General features: G+C 36.4%; 1 non-coding gene and 1 pseudogene across 1 annotated transcript; one reads left to right on the forward strand and one right to left on the reverse strand.

Annotated features, from left to right (window-relative positions):
• Window positions 1-641: 641 nt before the first annotated feature.
• On the forward strand, window positions 642-11,207 carry LOC101560799 (annotated as a pseudogene).
• LOC111815205 lies at window positions 10,515-10,621 on the reverse strand. Its single transcript, XR_002819950.1, has one exon. It is a non-coding gene; the product is annotated as a U6 spliceosomal RNA (small nuclear RNA).
• Window positions 11,208-13,996: the final 2,789 nt, after the last annotated feature.

The raw sequence follows: 13,996 nt of genomic DNA on the forward strand, positions 1-13,996 counted from the left end.
GGATCAAGGCTATTCACATGTATGTAGTGCTCAAAAACTGGCAGCAGCAGTGGAAAATTTGGTATTAAAATGAGCAAAGCTTATTGTATGATACCTAAAAATGATTCTGTGACTCAGTGATTTTAGGTATTTCCTCACAGGTTCCTCCAAAGAGCCTTAGCTGAAATGAAAACATTAATTTGTACATGTGCTAACAACATTGGAAAAAACAGCAGTATTTTCCTCCTAATAATACAGAAACCTGCTTTATCCCCCTGTGGTGCTGCTGGGCCTGCAGGTCTGTGTAGGGCCACAGATGTCAGTCTATATTCCACAGGATAGGTTTTGTTAAGGTTGTCAAGAATAAGGCCTACTTTAAGAGATACCAAGTAAAGTTTAGAAGACGATGAGAGGGCAAAACTGATTACTATGCTAGGAAATGCTTGGTAATCTAGGACAAAAATAAGTACAACACACCTAAATACAGGATGATAGTTCATGTAACTAACAGATATCATTTGTCAGATTGCTTATGCCCTCATTGAAGAGGATGGGATAGTCTGTGAACTACCAAAACATGGTGTGAAAGTTGGCCTAACAAATTATGCTGCAGCATATTGTACTGGCCTGCTGCCATCTGCAGGCTCCTCAATAGATTTGGCATGGATAAGATCTATGCAGGCCAGGTGGAGGTAACTGGAGATGAATACAGTGTGGACAGCACTGATGCCAAACCGGGTGCCTTCACCTACTATTTGGATGCAGGCCTCGCCAGGACTACAACTAGCAATAAAGATTTTGGAGCCCTAAAGGGTACTGTGGGTGGAAGCTTGTCTATCCCTTGCAGTACCAAATGATTCCCTGGTTATGATTCTGAAAGCAAGGAGTTCAATGCAGAAGTACATCGGAAGCACATCATGGGTTAGAACGTCACAGATTACATGCTATACCTAATGGATGAAGATGCCTACAAGAAACAGTTCTCTCAGTACATAAAGAACAGTGTAACTCCAGACATGATGGAGGAGATGTATAAGAAAGCTCATACTGCTATATGAGAGAATCCAGTCTATAAAAAGCTGAAGAAAGAAGTTAAAAAGAAGAGGTGGAACCATCCCAAAATGTCCTTTGCCCAGAGGAAAGATCGGGTAGCTCAAAAGAAAGCAAGCTTCCTCAGAGCTTGGGAGTGGGCTGCTGAGAGTTAAACCAAATTTATATAAAGGTTTTTCAGATAAAGACCAATAAACTTATTCATCAAGAAACTGTTTCTGTGTTAAGCTCTTGTTATAAGGTCTAGGAAATAAACTGAAGCAAAGGAATTAACAGGTTTCTTTTCTCAAAGAAACGTGTAATATTTTCCAGAGAAAAACAAAGACAAAAAATATATAGAGAGTAACTTGCCCTAAAACTGCCTGCCTAAAGACTAATATATGCACTATTCTAAAATCAATGTCCATATGCCTCTAAATATTTGTATAAATGACTTCTTATATAATATATAATTATATCATATGACTTTACATGGCTATCTCCATATATGTGTGCTTGTTCAATAAATATATGTTTCAACAAATATATATATAGTTTAATAAATAATTGTGCCAATTGATTAGAGTTTATATACATATGGATATTTTGTAACATTTTATTTAAGAATAAACTTTATTTATTTTTATAGACAAAGACATAATTTATTTGCAGCCATAGTCTAGTGATCCATTTTATTAATAAGCCACATGTACCTATTGTTGGTATATAATTACCATTTATATTTAATCAATATGACAAATTTCAATGAATCCTTAGATATGTTTCTTTAAATATCCTAGAGAAAGTTGGCAGGCTACGTATCTAAAAATTAAAATGCTATGTCGTGGGGCAGGTCCATTACTAAAATCAATTTGCTGCCTGCTGTAGTTTTGAGTTTACACTTTTACCTGTAGTGTATAAGTATCCATTTCTACCAATGTCAACAGTCCTCACTGGAGTTGTACATGATTTTTAATTTTATGGTTATGGTTTAGTATTTTACGTTTTGAAAATTTAAGTTAATCTTATGACAAGGTAGAGGAACTATAGTCCACATTCTTCTGTAACTTCTCTGTTCATATATTTTGTTTATTTACATTTTGGTTTTTTTATAGTTGTAACTCTAATCATTTGTTATTTACATATATTAAAAACCTTTTCCTAGCTTGTTATTTTATTTATTTATTTTATTTTTTTGCTCCAAATATATATTAGAACACTATTAATTTTTACATTTTTATTCCATAAGAAAACATCTTGTTTAACTAAAGCTCCTGCTTAGGCAGAGTGCAGAAGCTGGGGTTTGATCCTCAGCACGCCATGCTGGGCCCTGCCTCCAGGGCATGCTGAGACAGCAATTGAGACTGGGTGTGGTGGCCTGAACCTGCAATCCCAGTGCTTGGGAAGTTGAAAACAGGAGAATCGCTACGAGTCCAATATAATAGTAAGACCCTGCGGACCCTATAGAACTTGCACTAAATATAGGATTTTTAAAAAAAAAAAAATCTTTTTTAGCTATCTTATTTGTTCTATTACCTTGCCTGTATAAACATTTGATTTTTCCGTATAAATTGCCACACCATCAAAGTACAGTGACAAATATTTTCCTAATTATTTTCTTTCTTATCATATTATGCTGGTTAGGACCTCTAATGTAATGTTGGATAAAATTGGTGTTACATAATCCATTATGAAAATACAATATTTTGAATAATTTACCTTTGACTGTGAATCATTTAATTTTTTTCTACTGGGTATTTTTTTTTATTATGGTTAGTATATTATCATCCATCCTAAATTTGCTATTTTTTTCATCTTGAATCAGTGTGCAATTTCAATTTTTAATAAGTTCTTTTTGTATCAAGACAACCACATAAGTTTTCTCTATTTGATTATTCACATGTAAATTCTTCATAAATTTTCAACACAAAATATTCCTGGCTTAAAATCAGCTTTACAACTTAAAATTATAAGACAGTCCTTTTTTTTCTTTTAAAAATGCTCTATGTGGGATCTTTGTCTCTATGTTAAAATTAAATTATAATTTTTGGGTTTGTTTCTTATTTTATTTATTTTGTCTGGCAATTACAGTATCTTCTTTAAACAGCTTATGGCTTTTTGTCTTGTCCCACTCTCCAGAACAATTTATACACAATGAAGTATGCGTTCTCTGCAGTTTCGTATGTCTTGAAGAAAGCACCAAAACAAAAAGCAAATGAAAGATCCATCAGATACTCAATGGGTAAGGCAGAGTCCATTTGATTACTCTTGTCTTCATGATTATGTTGTTTTAATATTGTACATCATAAAATTCACATTTGCTTTACTAATTTTTTTAAAGTTAGATCAAAAGCGTGAATACTTCAACATACTGTGATTCTTTACTATTTGGATTGCTTTGATTTTTGTTCTATAAATTTTCTCGTTATAGTGCTAGTCACATTTTGGTTTAGAATTTTTACAATTTTCTATTCAATTTTTTCATGTACCTATAGAATATTTATAGTCTCATAATTTAGCCTTCTGTTTTTCTCAAATTAATATAAATGCTCCAATTTTCTTGGGTATTATTTGGCATACATTGTTATATTGCCTACTTAAAAATTCTCTATTTCATATATATTTAATATTCTGTTTTCACATTTCACATATAATAATTATGTTCTGTTTCCTTCATTTTCATGGCAACCGATGTTTATTTGATTCAGTGTTGGAAATATCTAGGACAGAGCTTTCATATGCTAAGTATTCAGAGTTATTTGTTGAGTGAATTTTTCATGATGTGTTTCATAAAGTATATTGAACTCAATGTCTCTATATTTTACTTCAAACCAATTGTCTTTCCTTTAACTTGAAAGTTTCTCTTTTTGACATTTTTGCTAAACTTTCCAACATATTTGTATTTATTACCATATCTTGTTTTATGATTTCAATTTTTTAACATAGTTGTAAAAACTGTTTTTTGGTGATCCACTCCTTTTCTTGCTCCCTTATCTTATATGAATTTCTTATTGTTTTACTGCTTTGGAAATATATAAATTATTTTATCTATTAAACAGTCACAGTGAAACATTTTTACATGTATATATGACTTAATAAATCATATGCTAAATCAGTTGGTCCATATAAATGTCAAATTTAATTCTAATTTCTCTCCAATTTTTCATGAAATTTTTATCTTCGGTGTTACTTGATCTTCAAATCTTCAAATATTGGTCACATTATTGTCAATACAGCAACTGCTTGCTCATATGTGTTTATTACTGAGTGCGTTTTGACTTCTGTTACCTATATGCCACACCTTCCTCTGCTTCCTGCATAACCTAACTTATCTCCTCTTCTACTGGTTTAAAATGTCCTGGGTTTTGTTCCCCATTTCTAGAAAGCTAATTCAATTTATTATAAAATATTAATTCAATTTGTTATAAAATCTTATCGATGATTTTCATTTGACAATTTGACCAATATTATTTGCTCAATTAAATGTCTTCCTTTTTGCTTTTACATCTTCTTTCTCAGAATGTTATTTTCATTAAGATTACTCTTAATTTCTTTTTATTTATGTAGCTTGGTCCTTTGTGGGCTTCTTCATGGCTATGTTATTTGTCATCCATCAAGTCTGGAAAAAGTGGACATTATATATATGAAAGGTTTCTGTCTTAAAGCTTCTCTGTCTTTTTTTCCTTTAAGTAATCCTGTGAGAAATATTTTATTTTATTTTTAACTTAGTTTACTGATTGATTGATTGACTGACTGAATAAGTGATTGATTTATACTTCTGTGCCACCATTCTGGGGAATTCCCTCAAAATGACCTTACAGATTGATAATTACTGCTTTTACTTGATGCACTGCTTAATCCATTCACTGAGCTCTTTTATTTTTTGTAATTATTTCTTTTTGTTTCTAGTATATATTGTTCTTATTTTACGTATTTGGTGCAGGGTCTTACTACACAGCTCGGACTCGTAGTGATCCTCCTGTTTTCCACCTCCTTAGTGCTGGGATTACAGGCATACACCACCATGCTAGGTCTTGGTGACTGGCTTAGTGTGCCTGGGGCAGGGCTGGCATGGCATTTGGTGCCAAGAATCATATATATTGTTCTGTTTTTTTTTTGTATTTTAGGGAAGTGTACAGGGATGTTCAGGGTCTCACTATTAGATCAAACTCGTAGGGATCCACCTGTTTACAGCCTCCCAAGAACTGGGATTGCAGGCATGCACCACCATGCCCAGTCTCAATCTGCATCTCAGTGTGCCTCAGGGGTGGGGCCAGCACAGCAGGATTAGGGATAGAACTCCCAGCCCTCGTGCCTCATGTATTGTTCTTTAATGAATCTGCTTCTCCCAAATATCAGAACTGTGAAGTGCTACTTTACAGCAATTTTTTTTTTTTTTTTTTTGAACCAGGGATTGAACTCAGGCCCCTGTACTTGCCAGGGAAGCACTTATTCCACTGAGCCATCTCCCTGGCTCCTATAGCACTTCTTCTATCCTACCTTGTTTTATCTTTATTTATATGTCTTCTTTTATTACTTTATTCCATTTAAACATTGGAAGTACAATTTGTTAATTTGACTAAGCTTTATTATTTTAAGTCTTTAGTCTCTTTTGGTAAAAAAAATAAAAAATAATCACTCCTGGTAATTTGCTTATTCAATACAGTGCAATTTGTTTTTAATTATTTATTATTATTTTTTATTGAGAAAAATAGCAATGAGACAGTTTCAAAACTGATTAGTAGAACAGTTTCAATAATTAATGCATTACATATTGTTGTCTTCTTAGTAGTTATTCATAGTACAAATTCAGACATGATATTCTGTCCACAAACACTATTAGAGCAAATCTTTTTATTCATTGAATTAAGAGAAAGTAGCTGTATATCTATCCTAATTATTTTATATGTACAGATACAAAATGGTCCTTCATTTGTATCTCTTTTTTTTGTTTAGTTTCATCAGAGATGGGTATTCCGTTGTCATTTAAATATGATAGGCACGTGAATTCAGCAAAATAATATAGTCCAGTAGCCCATAATAGTAGTTGGGTTATCTGTAGGACTGACAATGTCAGAAGTTGTTGACTTGAGCCTTTTACAGCTCTGTGTATCAATATGTGTTTACTTTTTATACTTGGTTTTTATACTTTTCTCCTGGATGGTTAAGACCAAGATAAAGCAAGACCTATATAACAAGAAATGTAACTTTTGTATCTGATAAAGTCAATCAAGTACCCTCAGGATTTAGCCTGTAACCCTGTACTGCATTTTGTAGATCCTTTTCCAGTGTCAGCCAAGTAGATAAGTCATGGCCATTGCTTGACCAATTTGTTGTCTGCAAAAGCCTGAGAGAATGTTTTCTCTCCATGTAACTCTCCTTAGGCATACTCTACATCATCGACCACTTTCCTCTGTGTCCCCATAATCTCCTTGATTGGAAAATTTTGAGACACAACTGAGTTACATGATGTCACAGTATAGGTTCTCCTATGTCCTGAGTCCTCACTGACTTTGAAAGGCTAAAGCCAAAATATTGGCTATCCTTCCAGCCCTTTTTCTCTAATTTTTGGTCTGCAAACTTAAATTGTTAACCTTCCAGAAGAGAAGCTTAATGATATTATTACCCTATAACATAGGCAGTTGAGCTTAGCTTCACTTTCTGCTTGAATATCACACATGTAAGACATAGCATGGAATAGATATTTTCCATCAAGTATTGATATGTTAAACTTTAAATCCATACAGAATGTGAGGAAAATTTAAAAAAATAAAAACAATTTTAAAAATATTAATAAATAATTACATATTTTTACACAGAAATTTAGAGATCTAACCATATACAGCATTGTAGCAGAACAGTCCTATGACAAGTTTTTTCCTTGTCCTTGTTTTTATTTATTACCCTTTTTTTTAAACAATTACTTGAGAGACAATATGGCAGTAATTGATATGACATGACAAGCAGTATGCATTTAGAAGACCTACCTGAATGACAGACATTCCAAGCATGACCCTACTATTACACATTGCTATCTTCGGTGCAGTTGTTTAGTTCACAGGTATTAGCATATATAGTTAGTCATGGTGAGAATCCTACCATTTAACCGCTAGTTTCAAAAACCTGCTGAAGATTCTCAGGACCATTGCCTTAACCATTCAGTGCATATAAGTGTATGGCTTTGCCCCTGTCGTATTTCCTAGCTTTTCTCCTTGCCCTCTTGTTGTTGTTTAATCCTTATGTTCTCAGTTTTCTTTTAATTGTGTTATACCTTGCTATTTTTATTTCTTCTTTTGATATTTGTACATGTAAGTCTGGTTTGTTTCACTTATGAGTATACCTTCAAGTGGCATCCACTTATATATAAAGGCTTTAAGTTTATCATTCTTTATAGCTGAGTAATACTCCATTGTATAAAAAATCACGCTTTTCATCCATTCCTCAAGAGACAGGCTTCTTGGTTGTTTCTGAGATCTGGCTATCACAAATGTGCTGCTATAAACATAGATGCACATATATCACTATGATATGACGTTTTCAGTTCCTCTGGGAAAATTCCCAGTTGGGGGATAGCTGGTTTGGATGGGATGTCCAGTCCTAGTATTTTAAGGAGTTTCCACACTGATTTCCATCGATTTGTTTTTCATGCAAGAACTTCTTATCAAATCTTACATTATTTTTCCTCTACCTAAGCCCATGGAGTGTGAATTTTAAAGGGATGACATTAAAGTCCTGTTAGACACTTTCAAGGCTGTCTCCAGATTACAAAAAGTGTTTCTTGCTAATCCCGCAGACTGGGGATTTTTGTAACAGCAAATGAGCTATATTCTTACACTCTATCACCTGAGGGAAAGGCTTTATGTCTTGACTTTTCACTGAAAGAAATTTTTATTACTTACAGCCACATCAAGGGATAGTTGACACTTTTTCTTGCACAGCTTCTGGTCATGGTATGTCTAATAGTGCTTTCAATTACAGTGTGGTTCATTGTACTTTTAAGATGTTTGGCAACCAGTAGTCTCAGGTTTAATTCACACCCCCAAAATAACCAGATGGTCCACCTCTGCTATGAGTCCCAAATTTCACCCCCTCTTTCTATGCCCCTGAAAGTTTTCCTGTCTTTCTTACAGACTCAAATAATGGATTCATATTATTCATTGCATCCAATAGTTTGTAGCAATCAAGGATAGATTTTTAGATTAGCTTAGGCAGAAGTTTCACAGAAACAAAAGTTTTATTGCTGTCATTAGCAATACTAAGTATATTTAGCAAGGCTGGTTTTTAAAGAAAATGTTAATGGAAAATAAGGAAGGCACTCAAACTTGTATCTGGGGGATACAGAATAGAAATAGACTGTGTAACAGTTGGATTTCTAATGTGACTATGAACAAGTCTATCATAAAGCATATTCACCAAACACAGGACTGAGAGTTCAGGACAATCTTACCAAGACAAATGAGAAAAAAAATGGCTCTAAGTGAAGGAGCTGAATCACTGTGTCTCATAATAACTATTCTCAAAAGAGAAAAAAATAATGTAAGTAGATTTATAAAAGGAGCACAGGGGCATAATTTTAGGAACTGCTTTTGATAATAAGCATGGTAATAATATGCATACATTCCAACACAGTGTGATTAAGAATACTATTATATCCTTTAAAGCAGTAATTCAACTTAAGAATAAACAAAATTTTCAACTAATGTAAAAGAAAAACTCATTCTGCTAATACAATCTGGTCTCATTTCTAATTACTAATGTTAAAGTATGTAAATAACCATGTAGTGGTAACAAACTCAGAGTAGCTATTTTCAGGCAATTTTAGGAGTTATAAGGCATATCCATTTCCCAAAGAAAAAAATGCATATCATTAACAATCTTAGGAAATTTTTTTTCTGTACTTTACCCCTATTTTTGTTCTATGGAAATCATTCAGTTAAGTTAGTTATAATTAGATCTTGTGTGTATATGTGTGCTGTGTCCATGTAGTAACATGTAATTCCAAGGACATCAAGTATGTTTGTATTTTGAGGGATGGAAATAACAATTGCCTGTGTTAAAGATTTTATAGGTGAAGAAACTGGAATTAAGAAGTAAAACTGAGGAGCACTGTGGGCTATCTGGGTGGCCAGAACATGGATAACAGAGTACTGAGCCCCTGAAGAAGTTGCCAAAATGATGCCCACACCAGTTACCAGTTATACTGTTGAAAGGAGGGACTGATAGCTCCCAAGGCATCCCTCAGCTGGTGGGTAACATCAGCCCCTGCCAGGCAATTGCCGAGGCTGTAAGAGCCACCCTAGATCCCCATGGGATGGACAAGCTCATTGTAGATGGCCAAGGCAAAGCAATAATTTCTAATGATGAGGCCACAATTTTGAAACTTCTCGATGTTGTCCATCCTGCAGCAAAGACTTTAGTGGACATTGCCAAATCTCAAGATGCTGAGGTTGGTGTTGGCGCCACCTCTGTAACACTGCTGGCTGTAGAGTGTCTGAAGGAGGTGAAACCCTACGTGGAGGAAGGTTTGCATCCCCAGATCATCATCTGAGCTTTCCGCATAGCTACACAGTTGGTAATTAACAAGATCAAAGAGATCGCCGTGACTGTGAAGAAGCAAGATAAGTGAAGCAGAGGAAGCTGCTGGAGCCGTGAGCCATGTTGGCCCTGAACTCCCAGCTGATCTCCCAGCAGAAAGCCTTCTTTGCTAAGATGGGGGTTGTTTCTGTGATGATGCTAGGTGATTTGCTGCAGCTTAAGATGATTGGAATGAAGAACATACAGGTTGCAGCCCTAAACGAGTCTTGGCTGGAGGCTAGTTTTGTATTCAAGAAGACCTTCTCTTACTCTGGATTTGAAATGCAAACCTAAAAAGTACAATAACCCCATGACTGCCTGTTTTTTGTTTTTTGGGTTTTGTTTTGGTTTGGTTTGGGGTTTTTTTGCAGAACCAGGGACTGGACTCAGCCCCTGGTGCTTGCCAGGCAAGCACTTATTCTACTGAGCCATCTCCCTGGCCCCGATTGCCTTATTAAATGTTGAACTCTAGCTAAAAGCTGAGAAAGACAAAGCTTGAATCAGAGTCCACATGGTAGAGACTATCAGGCAATTGTTGATGCTGAGTAGAACACTGTGTGACAAGTTAGAAAAGATCTATAATTTTGGAGCCAAAGTTATTTTGTCCAAACTCCCTCCTGGGGATGTGGTCACCCAGTATTCGCTGATAGGGACATGTTCTACACCGGTCATGGGCCTGAAGAAGATTTGAAGAGGACAATGATAGCTCGTGGAGGCTCAATCCAGACCAGCGTGAATGCTCTATCAGCAGGTGTGCTGGGCTGCTGCCACCCCCAGATTGGAGGTGAAAGGTACAATTTCTTCACTAGCTGCCCAAAGGCCAAGACTTGCACCTTCATTCTCCACAGCAGAGCTGTTCCTTTTCTAGACATTTGAGTTGCAACATTAGGGTATGTATCTGTTCCCATGCTAATGTGTGAGTTCACAGCTACAAAAATATGGAATGCTTCATGAATTTTCATGTCATCCTTGTGCAGGGGCCATGCTAATGTTCTGTGTATCGTTCCCATTTTAGTATATGTGCTGCCAAAGCGAGCACATCCACAGCGGAGCTGAACAGCTCACGGAGGAGAGAGAGTGGTCTCTGCAGGATTGTCAGGAGGGCCATCAAGAATGAATCAGTGGGGGCTGGTGGTGGAGCCATGGAAATGGAGCTCTCTAAGTACCTTCAGGATTACTCAAGGACTATCCCAGGAAAACACCAGCTACTAACTGGGGCATATGCCAAGGCTTCGGAGATTATCCCACGCCAGCTATGTGACAATGCTGGCTTTGATGCCACAAACATCCTGAACAAACTAGGAGCTCAGCATGCCCAGGGTGGCATGTGGTATGGGGTGGACATCAACAATGAGCACATTACCGACAACTTCAAAGCTTTCGTGTCAGAGCTCACTAAGGTGCAGATCATTGCCCTGACAGCAGCCTCTGAGGTTGCATGTCTGATCATGTCCATTGTTGAGACCCTCAAGAACCCTCGCTCCACTGTAGATACCCCTCCAGCAGCGGGCCAGGCCATGGCTGCCTCCTTTGAAATCTCACCCATCACACTGGCTGGCGGCTGGCTGCAGGTGTGCTTGCCCTCCCTGCCTTGGCTCATTGGTATTATGAAGAAGTGGTCATAATTAATCTTTTCTGTTCTCACTGACAGTTATTTAAATAAAACTGAAGACAAAAAAAAGTACAGTTGAAAAAATTTACCTGTAATTACTAACTCAAGCACAACTGACCAAAATATGCTGCATAACTGGGTGAAAGCTCTTTCTACTAAACTAGTTTGTTGATGTTTCTAAGTATAATCTCTACCTATATCTCAAATACCCTTTGAAGATGCCAAAACCATTTTCACAAAAATACAAAATGTTATTTGCCTTTTTCACTCTTCTCATATTTGTACAGCTAGTGTAAATAAAGCTGGGTAATCAAGGAAGTAGCTCCATATTTTTCTAGTAGTTACTATCTACTTTCTTTATGCCCAAGGAGAATATACTTTTAAAGTTGGTTACTTTAAGAATCAAAGCTGTAAAAATACTTTTGTATAAAATCCAAGGAGGTCATCATGGTGACCTGTGGCTGTAACCCCAGCTCTCTGAGAAGCTGAGGCAAGGTAACATCTAGGGAGGACACACACCACACTGCTCTATGCCACACTCTTAACACCCGGGGTCAATAGCAAGCCACTGCTCTGCTGGAACATGAAGCTCCCAAGATCCTAAACCCAGTATCCATAAAATAACTTAAAAAGTTGTTGAAAATAAAAGAAGACAATTTATTTGAAGGTGGAGAGAGAGAAAAAGGAGAGGGAGAGGGAAAGAAAAAGGAGAGGAAAATGAAGAGCCCAGGTATTTCAGACACTAGTCTGGATGAGTAGAGAGTATTGGAAAATAAGTAACTTGTGGATTTATTGTCTGCATTCACATTTATTGATGATATCTTCATCCCACAGTAGGCTGCTGGAATCTGATTGGCTCCCTGGCTTGTCTGTCTTCCTAACTGTGGATTTTTCCCAACCCTGTCACCTTTCCCTGTTCTTTGTTGGAGGGTAAGATTATAGGTGGGGGGCCTTAAGGACAAGTATTTTAGGTTTAAGGATAAAGTTATGGAAAGTTTTGGATTCTTATGATAATCATACAATCAGAGATCTTCCCAGACCTAGTTTCTTCACCTTTGTCTTCCTAATTGCTCAAGTCTAACTGCCTTTGTCTTTCAAACTCCTCAGAACCTAGCTATCTTTGCCTTTCTAATTGCCAGAGTCTAGGTACAGAGGTCATGAAGGGAGCAGCTGAAGCTGGAGATCAATTGTATACACAGGACTAAAGCAAGGCTAGCCCAGAGAATGTGAGGCACCCAAGGAGAGCCAGGCAAACAAATTGCTAGGCAGAGGGGTTTCAACTGACAATAATCTCCCCAGTGCATACATAAAAGTGCCAGTCACTGGGTGGTTCTTTCTGTCCCTTCAGAAGAGGATTCACCTGACCTCAAATCTCTATATCTTGCTTTTTTCTTCTTCAGGTTCCCTTATGCTCCCTCTGGAGTTTCAAGAGCTGTACCAGACACAGTAAGGTCAAAGTTGTCTTATTAATTTTTAATAACTTTTAATGAAGCATCATCCTATCTTTTTCCTATCTACAATTCCCTCTGTCCCTACAGCAAGAAGATCATGAATTCAAGCCCATCGCAGCCTTTAAATTGTAATCCGATCCAGCCAATCCAGTGACTTTATCTTAAAATTTACAATAAAATAAGAGAAAAAAGGGCTGGAGATGTGTGTAGTCATTGTGAAGGTTCTGGGTTCAATCTTCAAAAATAAAAAATCTTAGGGGTCGGGGAGATAGCTCAGTAGAATAAGCGCTTGCTTGGCAAGTGCAAGGACCTGAATTCAATACCCCATTCTGTCAAAAATAAAAAATAAAATAAAATAAAAATATTAATCCTTGATTGCAAATAGATTTAAAGATTTGTGTTACTACAGAAGCTTTATAAACCAAACACTGTTGGTACATCTTGAAGAATGGTGATTCACTCAAGAGAAAATAAGTGGTTGATGGAGAGCTAACCTAAGCTAACCTTTTCTCGTAAAAGAAATTTTACTGGGAGGAAGGAATAGATGACAAAAAAAAATGCCTCTCCAGACTTGAATACTGAATTTGCACTATTCTAAAAAAATAAATGAATTAAGTTTGTTACTTCAAGGAAAATAGATGACTATATTTGCTGCTAATAACAAACTTCAACATTTAGAGTGAGAGTTTAAATTTTGTGAACTCTTTGCTCATTACTCTGAGCTTTATAAGTTTTCAATATTTGCAGATTTAGATCAGTTGTGATAGTACTATAGATAGTACTAATTAGGTAGAAATACTGTAGACAGATAGGACAAGGTCCTTGAGGAAGTCAGTGCCCAAGATGAGCACACATCACAACTGGGGCTGGAGGTACATCTAGAGGAGATTAAAGTTACAATGGCCAGACTTACACACTTTGCTTACAGATAAAACAAAACTTGAGATGATTAATACCACCTTTTGAGATTTTCCATAGATAAACCATCGTCTCACCAAGGGTGGACCATCCTTTCCTACCCGCCCAAATTCTAAAACGACTGTGACTAAGACTGTAGATTTTTGACTAAAATTAGTCATACCACATATACTCCCTTGTTACCATTGGATCAATATTAGCCAGCCAGTTGTACTTGTAATTTTATTACCTTCCACCCACATTATACTCACCTCATGATTTTGCTCTATAAAATTTTCTGCCAGGCATCATGGTACAAGCCATAATCCCAGCACTCGGAAGCCTGGAGCAGGACGATCTCTGGGATTTCAAAGCCAACTTCAGCTACGTGATTTCAGGGCCAACCTGAACTTCATAGAGAGGAAAATCTGAAAGAGAGAGAGAGAGAGAGAGA

This window comes from Octodon degus, unplaced genomic scaffold, assembly GCF_000260255.1.
Source record: "Octodon degus isolate 3935 unplaced genomic scaffold, OctDeg1.0 scaffold00012, whole genome shotgun sequence".
NCBI classification, from domain to species: domain Eukaryota; kingdom Metazoa; phylum Chordata; class Mammalia; order Rodentia; family Octodontidae; genus Octodon; species Octodon degus.